Genomic DNA, 19553 nt, shown 5'->3' with positions numbered 1-19553 from the left:
TTGAAGCTCTTCTCTCCCTTTCATATTTTAATAGAATAAAAGATGGTTTTAAGGTCTACACATTGCTGCAATGCTCTATGGTTTTTATTCATGTTCAATACTCAATGTTTTTTATTCATTTTCAATTACATGCCTTATTACATAGTGACAAATTTTAAACAGTTTGCTCTTCAGTGACAATTTTCAGACTTATAAGAATTCTGATAATGAATTATTTGAGTATAATCTGTGCAATTTTATTATGTCTTTGCAGTGTATCACTAATTTTTTACATAATATAAAATGAATGGCTGTCACTTATTTTAGGAATGGTTTTTATATGCTTTCAGGCCTCCTTCTGTTAACCAAGAATGAACACTGTCAATAGAAAGTATCCAGGTTTTTATTCACCATATGGCCTTTGAACAACGGAGGCATGGAGCAATGCAGAACTAATACTAACCTAAGAAAACAGCATCTTCATTTTCTCCTTCTTCTTGTAGTTTCCACACCAACTCTAGGACAGTTTAGGAAATAAACATATCTTCAACTTCTAAACAGCAGCAATTGGATAGGGTGGACTCATCTATAAGGATATAGATAGATCTCATCTATAAGGAGAGCTATTATAAATGTTCGTTTTATTGTAAGTACTATGTTATTAAAAAATAGTCAAAAAAATGATAGAGTAGTTCTTGTCAGCTTCTGGCTTAGATAAAGAACAATGGCTAGAAGGCTCAAGGTGTGAAGAAGGAAGTAGAGAACCTTGTTAGTTTTCCCCTATCAGCTTGTAAATAGTGACAAGGTGCTCCTGGGAGGAAACTGAGTCAATGAGATGAGATCAAGTGCAGGACTCTCAAATTTAGCGAAAAGAAAGTTATTCACTGCCCTATGTATCTCATTTTATTTGATCTGAATCAAGTTAATTATGTCTCCTTTTTACAACATGCATACACAGACCTCAAGTCAAATAAACATTTAAATTAGTTCTACTCTAGAGAGCTTTGAGCCATTTCCAGCTCACAGATTATATTCTTTCACACAAGGAAGCTTAGTTTTTCAAATTGAGTTTCATCAAATGTGTGTCAGTAAGATCCTTTTTGACTGCAGAACTGAATCTATTGTTTATGGAAAGAAAAAAATTAAAGTGCATTATGTTACATGTCTTTATGATCACAATAGCATAGTGTCTCTAGAATAACATAGTGTCAATAGAGTAACAGTTAACAAAGCATATTCTTATTGTGCAGCTGAGGCAAAATAATTTATACAACATTCTCATAATCTTAGCATTTATGTATTATTTGTAATCTCCATCTTGATGCCAGTAATTCATATGGATGATGATTGGATCCTCCCACACGTGAAATACTAAGTACAAAGATGTTCAACACACAATTATTTATAATAGGAAAAATTTAGAACTACCCACAAATTACAACAGCGAGCTGATTAGGTAAAATATGCTGTATTAAATCAATAAATTACTGAGTAACAATTTAATTATAAAAATTACTATTTTAGGCCAGGCACAGTGTCTGATGCCTGTAATCCCAACACTTTGGGAGGCTGAGGTGGTTGGATCACTGAGATCAGTAGTTCAAGGCCAGCCTGGCCAACATGGTGAAACCCCACCTTTACTAAAAATATAAAATTAGCCAGGCATGGTGGCGGCACCTGTGGTCCCAACTACTCAGGAGGCAGAGGCACAAGAATTGCTTGAACCTGGGAGGCAGAGGTTGCAGTGAGCCAAGTTTGTGCCACTGCACTCCAGCCTGGGTGACAGAGTGAGACTCTGTCTCTAAAAAAAAAAAAAAAAAAAAAAATTACTATTTTAAAATGTAGTAAGATCATAAATACTTGTGTTATAAAGTTTCAATATTAAATTCAAAATTATGATAAGTAAAGAAAAAACATGTATAAGAAGGTTCATGCCTGGCGCAGTGGATCACACCTGTAATCCCAGCACTTTGGGAGGCCGAGGCGGACAGATCACAAGTTCAGGAGATCGAGACCATCCTGGCTAACATGGTGAAATCCTGTCTCTAATAAAAATACAAAAAAAAAATTAGCCAGGCATGGTGGCGGGTGCCTGTAGTCCCAGCTACTCGGGAGGCTGAGGCAGGAGAATGGCGTGAACCTGGGAGCGGAGGTTGCAGTGAGCCGAGACTGCGCCACTGCACTCCAGCCTGGCGGACAGAGTGAGACTCTGTCTCAAAAAAAAAAATGAATGTTCATAGAATTGCTCACAGGAGTAAACTTTGAAAAGGTTCAAATGTTTATCAGAAAAGAATAGATACATAAACTTGTATATACTCATATTGGAATATTACAGAATAGTCAAAATGATTTTACAGTGACATATAACAATGTGGTTTAATCTGAACACCTATTAAATAAGAAAAGAAAGTCTAAAATAATTAGTTCAGCCTGACACCTTTTGTACTACTTTCTTTGAGACATGGTCTCACTCTCCTCCAGGCTGCAATGCAGTGGCACTATCATAGCTCACTGTAACCCCAAACTCCTTTGTTCAAGTGATCCTGCCAATTCAGCCTCCCAAGTAGCTGAGACTATAGATGCACGCCACCATACCCAGTTAATTTTCTTATTTTTGGTAGATATGGGGTCTTACCATATTGCCCAGGCTTGTCTAGAATTCCTAGTCCCAAGCTATCTTCCTGCCTTGGCCTCCTAAAATTCTGGGATTACAGGCATGAGCCACCATGCCCAGTCCCTTTGTACAATGTTACAAATTGCACACACACACACATCACACAAATGCAACAACAATGTATAAAAAGGAAAGCTAAATAATCATAAATATGGCTTCAGGGTGATAGAATGCAGGAGAGCTTATAAATAAGGGTTTCAGTTAAATTCCAAGCTGTGTGGTATATTCATGGGTTTTTATTAAATAATGCAGATAAATTGATGATGATGTGATGATGATAAAGACAGGCAGATGATAAAGATAGATATAGATAGATATTAGAAATAGATAGGAAAAAAGATAGGAGATAGATAGATAGATAAAAAATAGGAGGGCTAATGATCAGGGTAACATCACTGAAGATTATGATTAATCCATTTCTATGTACCTAAATCCTGAGATAGAATATGAAAGTGAAAAGGGCAGTATGTTATAATGGTTAGGAGCATAAAATTTTCAAGCAGGGTAACACGTTTGAGTCCCAATTTGAGTACATAATAGTTTTTGAACAGAAGAAGAATTATTTAAACTCTTCAAGCCTCAGGCTCCTCATATGTAAATGGAAAAATTATCAGTATCCTTCTCACTGTTGTAAAGCATATTATATATAAAGGACTTACAAAAATATCTAGCATAGAGTATCTCCTCAAAATAAATGCTAGGGTCATTAACCGTATGCCAAAATAATATTTAAATAAAACAAGCATAGAGAAAGACTAGAATAAAATATTTCAAAATGTCGACATTGGCTATTTTTAAACAGGAAAGTGGTTTTGTTTTCCTTTTCATTATATGCTAATGTTTCTGTAATGAATATTCATTACATAACCCTAATAACAGAGGCCTTATCCCTGAGGGACCGAGCTTAAGACATGACAATTGAGTAGGACATTCCAAGCTAGGTATGCCAAGAACCAAATGAGTGAGGGAAAACAGTCACACTATAGACTCCAGAAGGATGCTCAAACAACTCCCTGACAGGAGCAGCTTGGAATGTTCACAAAGAAGATGGGTCTTTGTGACCCATGGAGAAAGTGTATATAATCTAACTAAAACAGAGAAGCAGGCTTAGATTTCAGGCAGACAAAGTGATGTGAAGAAATGGCCTAAAGCCTACCTATTGTACTTTTAAAACAATGAGTAAACCATTTGGTTATAAAAATAGTTTTGTAGTGGATATAGGAAGTGACAGATTGTAGTGAATCTTAATTCCTGAAGCAGAGAGTTTGCATTTTGTCTTGTGGCATGGGAGCCATGGAAGATTGTTGAGCTAACTGATAAAGAAGTTTAGAAAGGTGATACTGCTGTATGGTGTTTTCTTAGGTTGACCTTCTCTAAAAGCAAATGTTGAGACTACAGCTTGAGTTTATTTGGTGGAAATCTCAGGACACAATTGATAGAGAGAGGAAGTGGGACAGGAAGGGAGAAAGGCATTAAAGGTGCATTAGTGAGTGAGCTATCATTGTGAGCAACTTGGGCTCAGCATCACTGGGTAGCCTGTGAGAAACCATGAACACATCTCATAATTATATTACAAATGCTCCAGCCTATCCATGCCCAGAATGATCAAGCTGGGTCATTTTCCATCCACTTCTACCCCTTATTGATTGGAGGTTGCCCTGAGAGTGTTAACTTCCTGGTATTTTTACATTGCCCTGTTTATGGTCAAACAAGTTCCTGGATGCTACAGAAAGCCCTTAGGCAGAGATGGAGAGAACCACAGGCACTTGAGCACACCTAGAACAGTCTACCACATGTAAAGGTGAATTTAAGAAGACCAAGAAGAAATGAAACATGACACCACCAATTCATTGGAAAAGAATGAAATTGGTACAAGAGAACACATTTAACAGGACATTAAGCACTGGGAAATCTATATCAAAACCCCCTTTAAAATAACTGTGTTCCATGACTTATAAGAATGAAACTGTGTTCTGTGGCTTATAAGAATGAAACAAGACACCACCATTCATTGGAAAAGAATGAAATTGGTAGAAGAGAACATATTTAACAGGGCATTAAGCACTGGGAAATCTATATCAAAACCACCTTTAAAATAACTGTGTTCTGTGCCTTACAATTTCATTTTTAACATCTAGTCTAAGAAAATAAAATATATATAAGGATTGTGCAAAGATATGCTTGTCAAAGAACTATTTAGACTGCTGAATTTGGAGGCAATTTCCAACCAAAGAGTTTGGTGAGGATGATGATGATGATGTTGATGATAGTGGTGGTAGACGATGATGATGATAATGGTGGGGAGGGTGGTTGACAATGGCGATAATATAAAGTAATAATACAAATAGTTAACATTTGTTGAATACTAAGAGGACGCCTGGCATGACTCTATGTGTTCCATAACTATTATCTCATTTCTTTTTCATAATAATCCTATGGTATTAGTTTCCCTATTTTATGAGTGAATAAACTGTGATAGACAGAATAAGTACCTTCTCCAAAATATTACATCTTTTGTAATATTTGAAAGAGGTAGAGCCAACAATCAAACTCAGACATCCCAGCTCTAAAATACAGAATATTGTAAATCAATGGAAAATGAGATTTACAAAGAATTTGTGGTCATAGGAGAAGTGCTTATAATGCCACACTGTTAGACTAGAGCATATAAAATTGCATATACATAGATATGAATTTAGGCTGAATTTAGAATACTAGCAATATTTTGAGCTGAGCCTATATAGATTTCTCTCTAACTACAAGTACATAAGTACATAGAAATGCTAGCTAATAGACAACACTTAAAAGTTAGTAGAAAGAGAAATTCCTGAGTGCCAGAAGAGAAAATCAAGTTTCGAGTAGATTGCTACTATTACAAGTCAATGCTGCAGGAGCCCAGGTGAAATTGCTTCAAGATTTAGGACCTATAAACTAGTGAATGCAGCTTTAATACTCCATAAGGAATTCTTTAAAAATCTACGAGGTCAAGAAAGATTCAGGCCTTATCTAGGTAGAAAAATAAAAAGCTATCTATGAGGAGAAATCAAAAGCACAAGCCTATAATAAACATGGATGTGAATTCAAAATTTTACCAACATTCATCCATTCAACAAACATTTGTAATGTAAAATAAAACAATTATAACAACCATAACTTGAATTTTGTGTGATTAAAGTTAGGTGAACCTAAAATATGAAACAATAGTATCATGGAAATGAAACTGTAAGGAAGAAGTTTCAGTTAAAGTATGCTGACAGTATGGCATGGAGAGGATAGTTATGCTGACAGGCTTATTAGGTAAAGTATGCATGCTAAAAATTCAAGGGTAACTGCTAAAAGAAAGAAAGAGAAAATGCTGGTGGGGGGGTAAAAAGTCAATAAACTTAATAAAGGGCAACAGAGGAGAAATAAGAAAGAATATTGTAATCAAAACTCACAAAACAAGATGATAGAACCACCATCCAAATATTATTAGTTATCCTAACAAATGTAAAACAATAACATTTTTAATTTTCTCAGGTTAGATTATAAAAATCTGTCCATATGCTCTTCATAAGAGACACACCTAAAACCAGGCAAATAATAATCAAAATGAACTGATATGGCAATATTAGTATCAGACAAATTAGTCTTTAAGGCATATGCAATTTAGGGGGAAAGAAGGTCATTAAATTACACAAAAAGAACAATTAGGAAGGTATAATATTACTAAACCTACATGAACTTAGAAAGATAGTCTCAACACACACACACAAAAAAGTATTATTAAGAATTTGAAACATACAATCATACTGGGAGACTTTAACTTACCGCTTTCAGAAACCAAAGTGAGCAGAAAAAAATACTTTCAAAAGTTTACATATTTGAATGACTACTTTATCATTAAAGAAGATACTGGTAAGATCAACAAAAATTCTGGAAATATCATACATTTCTTGACAAGGAATCATATAGCTCAATCATTTGTCAGAAAAAAGAATCAATTGCAGTACATTTTATGTAATCACTACTATCTTACGTTTTCTGAACATATTTGGTAGTCCTAAGCTTAGCTAATGGCTGATGGTATAGTGGTCAGATAACTCTCTATAGACTGGAAGTGCCTCAAGGGGATATTTAATTAATTTTGGTGCAATATATTAAAAATAAGGATAGAGTAATAAAATTTTGTGAATTAATCTAATGCTGTCAAATGTATTATTAAAATTCCTTTAAAGCAAGGAAAAAAATAGCATTATAGATTACTATTTTGTTGAGTATGTGTGTGTATGTATGTACACATTTTAAAAACTACGCTTTTTTTTTTTTTTTTTGAGACAGAGTCTCACTCTGTCGCCCAGGCTGGAGTGCAGTAGGGTGATCTTGGCTCACTGCAACCTCTGCCTCCTGGGCTCAAATGATTCTGCTGTCTCAGCTTCCCAAGTAGCTGGGATTACAGACATGCACCACCACACCCGGCTAATTTTTGTATTTTTAGTAAAGAGGGGTTTCACCATGTTGGCCAGGCTGGTCTCGAACTCCTGACCTTAGGTGATCCACCTGCCTCGGCCTCCCAAGGTGCTGGGATTACAGGCATGAACCACCGCACCTGGCCAAAATACATATATTTTTTAAAGTATGCTGATGTATATAGCAGTAAATCTAGTAGTAATTATATGTATTTATACATGTACCGATTATCTCTAGATGAATATACAAAACGTTGGCAGGAGTGATTGCTTCTCAGGAGGGATACTTACTGGCTGAGAAACAGGCAAGAGGAAAGTTAAGTGTGCACGGCATACTTTCTGTTCATGTGGAACTGAGAGGTGACAGCATGCTGGCAGTCCTCACAGCCCTCCTTCGCTCTTGGCCCCTCCTCTGCCTGGGCTCCCACTTTGGCGGCACTTGAGGAGCCCTTCTGCCCACCGCTGCACTGTGGAAGCCCCTTTCCGGGGTGGCCAAGGCCGGAGCCCGCTCCCTCAGCTCGCAGAGAGGTGTGGAGGGAGAGGCGCGAGCGGAAACCCGGGCTGCGCGCGGCACTTGCGCGCCAGGGGAGTTCCGGGTGGGCGTGCGCTTGGTGGGCCCCGCACTCGGAGCAGCCGGCCGGCCCTGCCGACCCCGGGCAGTGAGGGGCTTAGCACCCGTACCAGTGGCTGCGGAGGGTGTACTGGGTCCCCCAGCAGTGCCAGCCCACCGGCGCTGCGCTCAATTTCTCCCCGGGCCTTAGCTGCCTTCCCGCGGGGCAGGGCTCGGGACCTGCAGCCTGCCATGCCTGAGCCTCCCACCCCCTCGGTGGGTTCCTGTGGGGCCGGGGCCTCCTCGACGAGCGCCACCCCCTGCTCCACGGCGCCCAGTCCCATCGACCACCCAGAGGCTGAGGAGTGCGAGCACACGGCGCGGGACTGGCAGGCAGCTCCATCTGCAGCCCTGGTGCGGGATCCATTGGGTGAAGCCAGCTGGGCTCCTGAGACTGGTGGGGACATGGAGAACCTTTATGTCTAGCTCAGGGATTGTAAATATACCAGTCGCACTCTGTATCTAGCTCAAGGTTTGTAAACACACCAATCAGCACCCTGTGTCTAGCTCAGGGTTTGTGAATGCACCAATTGACGCTCTGTATCTAGCTACTCTGGTGGGGACTTGGAGAACCTTCGTGTCCACACTCTGTATCTAGCTAATCTAGTGGGGACGTGGAGAACCTTTGTGTCTAGCTCAGGGATTGTAAACGCACCAATCAGCGCCCTGTCAAAACAGACCACTGGGCTCTACCAATCAGCAGGATGTGGGTGGGGCCACAGAAGAGAATAAAAGCAGGCTGCCCGAGCCAGCAGTGGCAACCCACTGGGGTGCCCTTCCACAGCGTGGAGTCTTTGTTCTTTCGCTCTTTGCAATAAGTCTTGCTACTGCTGACTCTTTGGGTCCACACTGCTTTTATGAGCTGTAACACTCACGGCAAAGGTCTGCAGCTTCACTCCTGAAGGCAGCGAGACCACGAGCCCACCGGGAGGAAGGAACAACTCCAGACACGCCACCTTAAGAGCTGTAACACTCACTGAGAAGGTCTGCAGCTTCACTCCTGAGCCAGTGAGACCACGAACCCACCAGAAGGAAGAAACTCCGAACACATGCAAACATCAGAAGGAGCAAACTCCAGATGCGCCACCTTAAGAGCTGTAACACTCACCGCGAAGGTCCGTGGCTTCATTCTTGAAGTCAGTGAGACCAAGAACCCACCAATCCCAGACACAGAACCACATGCATGTTTAACTTACTCAAATAATTAAAATGTACAATCAAAATGCACTTATTAAATGAAATTTTAGTTATGGTAAATAATTTGTACAGCTTAATATTTTTGTCTGAAAAATTAATAATAGCAATAATGCTATTGCATATACAAATAGGATGCCAATGATGTAAAAATTATGCACAGAAAAACAAATTTGTGCAAATATACTAACAGTAGAATACTCTGGGTGATAAAATATGGGATTTTGTTACTTTTGTATTTCTTCTGAATCTGTATGTGTTTTACATTGAATATGTAATTTATTAAAAATCAAGGAAAATACTCTTTAAAGGGAATACTATTATAACCACGAGCTTAGATATTAATAATAGAATTGGAAAAGACGTTATAAAAAGGTTTTTTCAACTGTTTGGATATTGACAGACAAATTTTAAAAAGGATAATTCTGAGGTTTGGCTTGACCAAATCGTTATTAACAGGAACAGGGAAATTAAGAGGAAAGGAAAAGACATTTGAGTTTAAAGTAATAAGACACAAAGTAGAAATGTCCAGCAATTTTTTAGGAGTTTTAAGAATAAATTTTTAAACAGAATCACCAAGAGAGTTAATGAGCTGTTGTTTGGATTTTAAGGCCTTGTATTAACTGACCCTACTTTACTTCTACAAGCTTAAATCCAGGATAGCAATAATAAATCAACAGTAAAAATTCTGAAATACATGATTGGCAAGTTACAAACTGATTTATTACATATTATCTCATTCACACTATGAAGAAGAGAAAACTGTTATATGATCTATTTTACCAATGAAGAAATTGAGGTTCAATGAAGTCATTGAGTACTTTGCCCTAGGGTCTAGAATTCAGGTCTCCAACTCTCTGCAGAGAATTTTGAGTGAAGTTTGTATTAACTCCGGCCAAGTGTACGCAAATAAAATAAGATACTTTCTAAATAATATCTAGATGTGCGTATATTTTAAATCTGAACCTCTGTAAATATTTTTATCCTTAGATTAGTTTTCTATTTCAGTAATTCCATCATTGATTTCTTTCCTATTTCAAAATATAAATTTAAATGTTACATAACTTCTTATTCTGTTAGCTAATTTGGTTATTCTGAAAATGTTTACAAACTGTAGAACAACACTATGGGGCATTTTGAAGGGAAAAACCTCATAATTTTTATGCTTTGTTATCTCATATATTATTGCCATGAGCATAGTGTCAACATTCTTGGAATAGAATTATTAACTTTCATTGGAGCCTATTTCACAATATCATAACTGAATCAATGTGGAGTGGTAAGTAAATAATTTTGCGCAACCTCTGCCTCCCAGGTTCAAGCAATTCTCCTGTCTTAGCCTCCCGAGTAGCTGGGATTACAGGTGCCCACTACCAGACCTGGCTAAATTTTTTTTGCCTTTTTAGTAGAGATGGGATTTTGCCATGTTGGTCAGGCTGGTCTCGAACTCCTGGCCTCAGGTGATCCACCTGCCACAGCCCCCAAAGTACTGGGATTACAGGCATGAGCCACTGCCTGGGCCTTTTCATTCATTTCTGATCTTAGTATTGAAGAATCCTGGTTCCTGTGTCTAATACTGCAGAATGCAAACAAAATGAATGCCAATCACCATTATTTCCAGAAAAAAATAAAGATAAAAGTTCATTTTATAAATGGCAAGACATTCTTTCAGCATGTCAATGAACAGGATATCTTGTTACCAGCTCTTCCTATATAAACAGATCAGTTAAGGTGGCAACGTTTAAAAATCATCTGATGATTTTGATCATAGTATTGCCATAGTGGTCTCTGAAGATTCCTTGATTATAGATGATGAAAAGGCATCTAAGTACATAAAATAAACACCCATTTGTGGAGTCTACCATTGACTGATATGACTTCTTTCAATTTTAAATAATAATCCTCTGCCTCTCTTTAGAGGGAAGCAGTATTTGGTCTGCCTTCTCCAATTAATTTTTGCAACTAGAAATGAGTATTTGTGATTCTTGAACTCACAGACTAGCTAAGGAAGAATTTGTTGACACTGACGGCTAGATTTTGAAAAGAGGTTTCTACTAGGCCTCTAACCAAGGATATAGAAACTGTGAGCACTTATATAGACATAATTCCTTTTATTGTTGTTTTATTGTGCTTGGCAGATAATGCATTTTTTACAACTTAAAGATGTGACAACCTTACATGGAGCAAGTCTATTGAGACCATTTTTCCAACATGTACTCATTTTGTGTCTCTGTGTCACATTTTGGTAATTCTCCCAGTTTTTCAAACTTTTTCGTATCATATCTGTTATGGTGATCTGTGATGAGTGATCTTTGGTGTTACTATCGTAATTGGTTTGGGGTGCCATGAACCACATCCATATAAGACAGCAAACAATAAAAGTTGTGTGTGTTCTGATGGCTTCACCAATGGCCAATCTCCAGTCTCTCCCCCCTCGGGCCTCTCTATTCCCTGAGACACAATAATATTGAAATTAAGCAAATTAGTAACCCTACGATGACCTCTAAGTGTTCAAGTGAAAGGAAGAGTCCTATGTCTCTCACTGTAAATCAAAAGCTAGAAATGATTGAGCTTAGTAAAGAAGGCATGTCAAAAGCCAAGATAGTCTGAAAGCTAAGCCTCTTACACTGAACAGTTAGACAAGTTGTGAGTGCAAAGAGAAAGTTCTTGAAAGAAATTAAAAGTGCTACTCCAGTGAATTCGTGAATGTTAAGCATGCAGAACAGCCTATTGCTGATATGGAGAAAGTTTGAGTGGTCTGGATAGAAGATCAAACGAGCCACAGCATTCCCTTAAGCCAAAGTTTAATCCAGAGAAAAGCTTTAACTCTCTCCAATTCCATGAAGGCTTTAAGAAGTTAGGAAACTGCAAAGGAAAAGTTTGAAGCTAGCAGAGATTGGTTCATAAGGTTAAAAAATATATGCCATCTTTATAACATAAAAGTACAAGGTGAAGCAGCAAGTGTTGTAGAAGCTTCAGAAAGTTATCCAAAAGATCTCATAAAATTTCAATGTAAACAAAACTGCTTTATATTGGAAGATGCCATCTAGGACTTTCATAGCTAGAGAGGAGAAGTCAGGTCCTGGCTTCAAAGCTCTAAAGAACAGTCTGATTCTCTTGTTGCAAGCTAATGTAGCTAGTAACTTTAAATGGAAACTAATGCTCATTTACTATTCTGAAAATCCTAGGCCCTTAGGATTTATGCTGAATTTGTTCTAAATCTACTCTGTCTGTGTTCTATAAATGAAATAACAAAGCTTAGAAATGGATGACAACACATGTGTTTGCAACATGTTTTAATGAACATTTGAAGCCCTCTGTTGAGACCTACTGCACAGAAAAAAAAAAAAGATGACGTTAATATTACTGCTCACTGACAATGCACTTGGTCACCCAAGAGCTCTGTTTAAAATATACAAGGAGATTAATGTTGTTTTCATGCCTGCTAACACAATGTCCATTCTGTAGCCATGGATCAAGTAATTTCAAATTTTAAGTCTTACTATGTAAGACATACACTTTGTAAAGCTACAGTTACCGTAGGTAAGTATTCCCCGATAGGTCTGAACAAAATGAATTGAAAACCTGCTGGAAAGGATTTGCCATTCTAGATATCATTAAGGATATTCATGATTCATGGGAGGAGGTCAAAATATTAACATGAGCAGGAGTTTGGAAGATGTTAGTTCCAACCCTCATGGATAACTTTGTGGGGTTCAAGAATGCAGTGGGGGAAGTAACTGCAGATTTGGTGCAACAAACAAGATAAATCGATTAGAAGTGAAACCTGAAGATGTGACTGAATTGCTGCACTCTCATGATAAAACTTGAGCAGATGAGGAGTTACTTCTTACGGATGAGCAAAGAATGTGGTTTCTTTAGATGGAATCTACTGTTAGTGAAGTGGCTATGAACATTGGTGAAATGACAAGAAAGGATTATATTATATAAACCTTGTTGATAAAGCAGCAGCAGGGTTTGAGAGGATCAACTCCAATTTTGAAAGAAGTTCTACTGTGAGTAAAATGCTGTCAAGCAGCATCACTTGCACAGAGAAATCTTCCTTGAAAGGAAGTGTCAATGAATGCAGCAAACTTCATTTTCTCATTTTAACAAATTGTCATAGTCACCCTAACCTTTAGCAACCACCACCACGATCAGTCAGTTGCCGTCAACATGGAGGCAAGACCCTCTACCAAAAAAAAAAACATGACAACTTGCTGAAGGTTCAGCAGATCATTAGCATTTTTAGCAATAAAGTATTTTTATAATTAAGGTCTGTACATTGTTTTTTCCATTAATTGCACACTTAATAGACTGCAGTATAGCATATACATAACTTTTATATGCACTGGAAAACAAAAAAAATGTGTGTGGCTTACTTGACTGCAGTATTTGCATTATTAGGATGGTCTGGAACCAAATCCATAATGCCTGTACCTCGAAAATGGGGTCAGATGGCTAATGGGGCTGGCAAATGGTAATCTGCTGGCGTAACTACCTAACTCCAGCACAGTTATTTGTATTTGTGATTTGAGGTCCAAAATAATGAGGCCACACCGGGGACTGAGGAAGTGGGATACTCTTTCTAGATTTGACTCCATATCTCTTCTTCTGTCAATTAAACAGTCCCCCAGACAGGATGCTTATTTTATTCTGGCAATAAGTATTGGGCAAGATGTTCAACATGCTGATAAATTATGTAGTAAATAAATTAATTTTATTGAAGTGTATTATTAATTAAGGCATAATGAAATAGTTAGGTGGCCTTTTCATTTGACAGCTAGGAGTTAAAATTCGAGAGAGCTGTTTATTATATAGCACAAATAGCATCAAGATCCCGAAGTAGAGTACGGGAAAGGTACATGTCTATACGCACTAAATGCTCATACTTCTGGTGACTCTCATGCAATTACAATGCACTAGCTACCAAGTCATTTTTGATAGCATTCTCTTAGCTTTTAATTTCTCGTGTGGGGAGAAGATAATAGAAAATCCTCCATTGCTCTGACTACACCACAGTGTAGTCTGTACAGAGTCTGTCTACACTAGAGTGATATAATAAAACCATAGCAGTGATATATGTAAAAGTCACACTTTGTTTAAATGATAATTGTTTCTTTTATGCCGCCATCCAAAGAAATTGTCTAAAAATGGGGATTGATTCACATACTCTCAAATTATTTTATGAACATATTAAGAGAGAGTACATGCCATGATTGTGTCCATACCTACATCCCTGTGCATGTAACTTCTATATCTATATCCATTTAAAAATGTGTGTATCAGTGATTCTGTGTGTATATACACAATGGAGAATGCTATTTAGATCTCTAAATGATTTTTCCCTGCCCTTAATCTGTATTTAATCAGGAAACCATTCTGTAATGAGAAAACTGTTCATTTTAGTCTTTTATGTTTGCGATCCCAAGGTTCCTCCTCAGTGATTACATTTAGTAACTCCCTTTCGCTGTCTGAAAGCACAGGCAGTTTTTCCATAATAAAAACTGGATTAGCATGTATCAGGAAGAGACACCACCAGCTGTCACTTTGAAATCAGACCACTCGGCCCTATTTGAGATGACAACGGATAAACTGATAAATGACAGGCAGTTTTCCTATATTTATCTAGTAAGTGGTTAATATAGGCTAACACTGTCTGTAATAAAGCTATAAACAAGGTCAAAGAAGAAAAAAGCTTCATTTGAATAGGATATACATTATTAAAAGAGAAAAATCCACTATTGCACACTGTATTATGTATTTCATTCAGTTGAGCTATTAAAATTGTCACTAATAGTTCCACTTCTCTTTCCTTATTTCTTTTGCTGTCTTCCCATTTGATAATATTATAGTTATGTTACTTCCGCTGTACAAATTCTGAATACATATGTTTAAGGACAAAATCAAAAATGATTAAGACTTTTTTCTTCTAAGAATTTCTGCACATCACAGCATTTCAGAGAATTCTCTATAACTGAAATTAGTGAAATAATTTTATTTCTCACTATATTTAGCAAGTCATATGCTTCAGGCAGATCTCAAATGCTGCCACATTGTTAAACTAATCCAAACTACAGGTGAACTAAAATAAAGGATGTATAAGCAATATGTATCAATAATAGTTTAGGGGGCACTTATATTGAGAGTGGGCTATCAGTAATCACTAGGAAGTTAAGGGATTGTGATATTCTGATATTTGTCACTTATAGTAATGGCCTTGGGGGTTTAAATGATGACTGCTGGATTTAGGGCCTTTTACTTAAATAATTTGTTTTTAAGTTTTTCTTCATTCATTAATTAAATTATAAAAATAATAATTATCTTTTCAAGTATTGAAAATATATACATCAAGAAAAAGTTAATAATCCTCTCCATTGCCCTCTTTATTTTTGAGCTAATCAATATTATCAGATTGGTATCTGCCTTTACCTGACTTCCTTCATGTTATACCCATGTTAGAGATGATGAAACCAGCAGAGATAGATCAAGTAACTTGCAAAAGGTATGGACCTACCAAGTTACATAGCCAGGATTTAAACAAGGCAGTCCACTTCCAAAACCTACATCAAAACCATTATACTAAAAGGCTGCTTCTGTTAGATTTTATGACCCAATAAGTGAATGAATGATTTAGGTGACATAAAAGTTACGTTGACCCCTATGTTTCATTTTGGGTGAGTATAATCATTTACAGATATTGGGTATGAAGGGGATGGAGATTTGGAGTAGGAGTTACATAAATTCATTTTAATTACTTGAGTTGTATTTTAAAGGACATTTGTGCTTTAAATGCTTATAAAACTTCCAAATTGCATATGTCCAGCTGGCACAATAGCAAACCAGAAATGCCTGGACTGGGTATACAGAATTGAGAGCATCAGCATACAAATAGTGCTTAAAGCCATGTATGATAAAGGAAGAGAGACCAAGTCACTTGATGATGCCACGTAAGATGCAAAGTGGAGAAAACTAGAAAGAAAAGACTGAAAAGAAGTAGCCAGAATGCTAAGGCCAAACAAGAAAAAGAGAAGTCACAGAAGCCAAGGATGCTGAGAGTTCTTAAAAGAGTAGTCAAAAATGCCCATCACTTCAGAGAGGCAAATTAAAGGAAAGCTAAAAGGAGAATATTGGATGTGGCAATTAGAAAATCATTCTACATTTTTTTTTGCCAGAACAATTAGTGAAGAGGTAAATAGAAATCATGAAGGTAGAAGGTGTTTTCATAAGTTAGCTAATAAAGGACAGAGATTGATAGGCCAAGGGATTTCAGGGTCACTGTCATTTTATTTGTATTATTTTGTATGGTTTTGTTTTACTTTAAGTAGGAAAAGTAGTTGAGTATACTTAAAAACTGCAGAAAAAGAATCAAGGTGACGGTAGAAAGATTGCAGGGGATAAAATCTGACCTATTAACCATTGTATATTGTATATACCCATAGCATCTTCCACAGAATCTGGTATCAAGTGGATGTTTGACCTCCTGAACTCTGATCTGAAGAACAATAATGCACAAGTTATTCTAAGAAGGAGAAATTCACTTTCTGGAATTTTTGTTTAATGGTGGATATGTTTTCCTCTGGAAAAAAAAAAATATATATATATATATGTTTAATGGTGGATATGTTTTCCTCTGGAAAAAAAAAATATATATATATATACCTGGGAATTTGAGAAAGGATTAGACAGTCACTAACCACACATGTCCTGGTTATTCTCATCACCTCTTACCTTCCCTTTTCTGATATAGAATGTCTGGTTCCTACAATTTAAGCCCAGTCCTAAAGGCTCCCTTCAGGGCCCTTGGGCACTGTCATGCCGTTTGGACGCAGAAACCCAGGCTTCAACACTCCCCTTTCTTTGCCTTGGGATATATGTGTGATGTTTCCTCAGTTAAAAGATAGGTGATTCAGGGGTCTGTCAGCACACATGTTCCATTAGACAAATATCCCCCAAACTCACCCAGTCTCTGCCCTTTGCAGACACTGGGAAGGGCTGGTGAGGCTGTCATCTATCACTGTACCCTAGCTACCTGTGACCGAATGTTCCTAGAGACTCCCTTAACTTCCAAATTCTAAGAAACTAAAGTACTAAAGTACTTTTACACTCCAGTTTATTTTTTCTAGTACTGGAGTTTATACCCTGCATGCTTGCTGGGGTTGCAATGTAGTACACCCACATACAAACCCAAACACACACATACACACACACACACGTACACACACACACTCATAATGTGTAGCTATATGTAATAAAATATTATATATACTATATCAGATAATATGATTTTCTAAAATTACTTTCATGCAGGAATGTAAGGATTGGCCAGCTGAACAGTAAATGACCTAATTTGTTAATAATGCTATTGTACCCTTAACTTCCAAATTTAAAGTTTTAAACTTTAAATCTCGAGAGTTATATTAAAGGTTTTTGGACATAAGATATTTTTAGAAGGGAGGGGGTTCAATGATTAAAATCACATATACCAAAATTACTGTGCTTTTTTAGTAAGAAAATAACTGAAAGAACTGTCTAAACTCTCACTTCTATGCTTATTGTGAATTTATGTTTTTAATTAAGCACTAAATTAAATACTTAATTGTAGGTCTTTTTGGAATCTCAACCCCTTTCACATATGAATGTCTATTTTAAGAGATCAATGAACAATTTTCCAATATTATGCTTTGTTATTTCATATTCTATTCATATGTGTTAGCTGGCCAGTTTCTTTTTGGTTACTTTGATGTCTTTCTTTTTTTAAGATTACAGATATAATCTTAGTCATTTTTGCCATTATTTATAAAACCCAAAAATAACATGAATAAGGTCTTTTCCCTTTGCCATTGTTTTACTCAAATAAGATTAAACTTAAGTTTCTAAACGTGGGAAACCTTAACTAGAATAGCATCTCAAAGAGAAATAAAGGTTCTTTTTTCCCCTTAAAATCTGTGTAAAATTTTCATAGTTCTGTACTTGATTTGGTGTTTCATTAGCTCGTCTATTAAGATTTGATTTAGAACTATTATGACTGATGTGGATAATATACCAGACCCCTGTCCCATAACACTAACCCAAGTTTAAAATGACTTTATTATTCTGTTGCCAGGTAATTAAAAGCATATAAAAGCACCCATAAAATTATCAGATACCTGAAAATCTCTGTCTTTGATTACTCATTGGTCATTCACCTCTATTGTTCCTTGTGCAAAGAACCTGATTTTGTATGGGTATGGGACAGTCATATGCTTAAGATGAGATGGGGCACTCTCCACTCTCATCTCATGAAGTTCACTAGGACCAGTGGCTGAGTTTTGATTAGTGTGAGTCAGTCATGAGGAATCTTGTCTCCTTGACCATGGTTGTTCAAGAACAGGCATGCAATGGAATTCTGACTGATGGGCTGTAGAAAAAGACAGTACTTGATAAATCTCTTATAAAGAGACATCAGAAGAAACATTTTCCCATCTAGTTCTTGAAATTGTATTGTGAGAGAACATGATACTTGGAGCTTTTGTAGCCATTTTATGACTATGACAAAATAAATTCGAGGTCAAAGCCAGCATAATGAGGATGTCAGAACTGAGTTACGAAAAATACCTAGATCCTTGATCATATCACATAATACTAAATTAATGAATCTTCAAATATTCCTAATCTTTGTTCCTTTTTCACTAAATAAAGTCAGTTTAAGAAGGTCATATAATACAAGGTCAATACAAACAATTAGGAGTATTCCTGTATAATGGCAACATAAAATTGGATTTATTTAGTGTCACTAGATAAAACATTCAGGATAAAATTAATAAGTTATGTACAATATTTATACCCTGAAAACTATAAAACTGCTGAAAGAAAAGAAAGAAGATCTAGAAAAACTGATTTATAGATTCAATGTAGCTTCAATCAAAATCCAAATAGGCCTTTTGTACATATTGCAAGATGATTCTAAAATGTATGTGAAATGCAATGACTTGTGTAATAACCAAAATAATCTTTAAAATGAAGAACAAATCTGGAGAACTTACACTATCCTATTTCAAGAATTACAATAAAGCTACAGTAATCAAGACATTGTGATACTGACAAAGAATAGACATTCAAATCAGCGGAATGGCAATAATTCAGAAATAAAAGTAATACATGTGTCAAACTGATTTTTGACAAAGGTGTCAGGGTAATTCAACGGAGTAAAACAGTCTTTTCAACAATGGTTCTGGAACAGCTAGATATGTTTATACAAGAAAAAAAAATAAACCTTGACCCTTACTACACATCATTTGCAAAAATTAACTCAAAATCAGCCATAGAGCTAAACGTAACAGTTAAACCTATAAAACTTCTAGAAAAAAAAAGAAAAACAGGAGAAATTCTTTGTGACTTTATGATAAAGTTTTTTTGATATTATTCCAAAACCTAGATTCATATAAGAAAAAAATAAAGGTACATTGTACTTCTCCCAAAATGGAAAAGCTTTTACTCTGTTAAAAAAAAAAAAAGAAAAACTTTGAGAATATGTGAAGGATGATCTTCTTACAACTCAATAATTGGAAAACAATCAATCTCATTTAAAAGTTGAGCAAAAATGAGCAAAAGACTTGAGTAAATAGTTTCCTGATGAATTGCAAACAAGCACATTAAAAATATGTCA

The sequence above is a fragment of the Hylobates moloch genome, unplaced genomic scaffold, assembly GCF_009828535.3.
Source record: "Hylobates moloch isolate HMO894 unplaced genomic scaffold, HMol_V3 SCAFFOLD_1, whole genome shotgun sequence".
In the NCBI taxonomy this organism is placed as follows: Eukaryota; Metazoa; Chordata; class Mammalia; order Primates; family Hylobatidae; genus Hylobates; species Hylobates moloch.
This window is presented reverse-complemented; position numbering follows the sequence as displayed.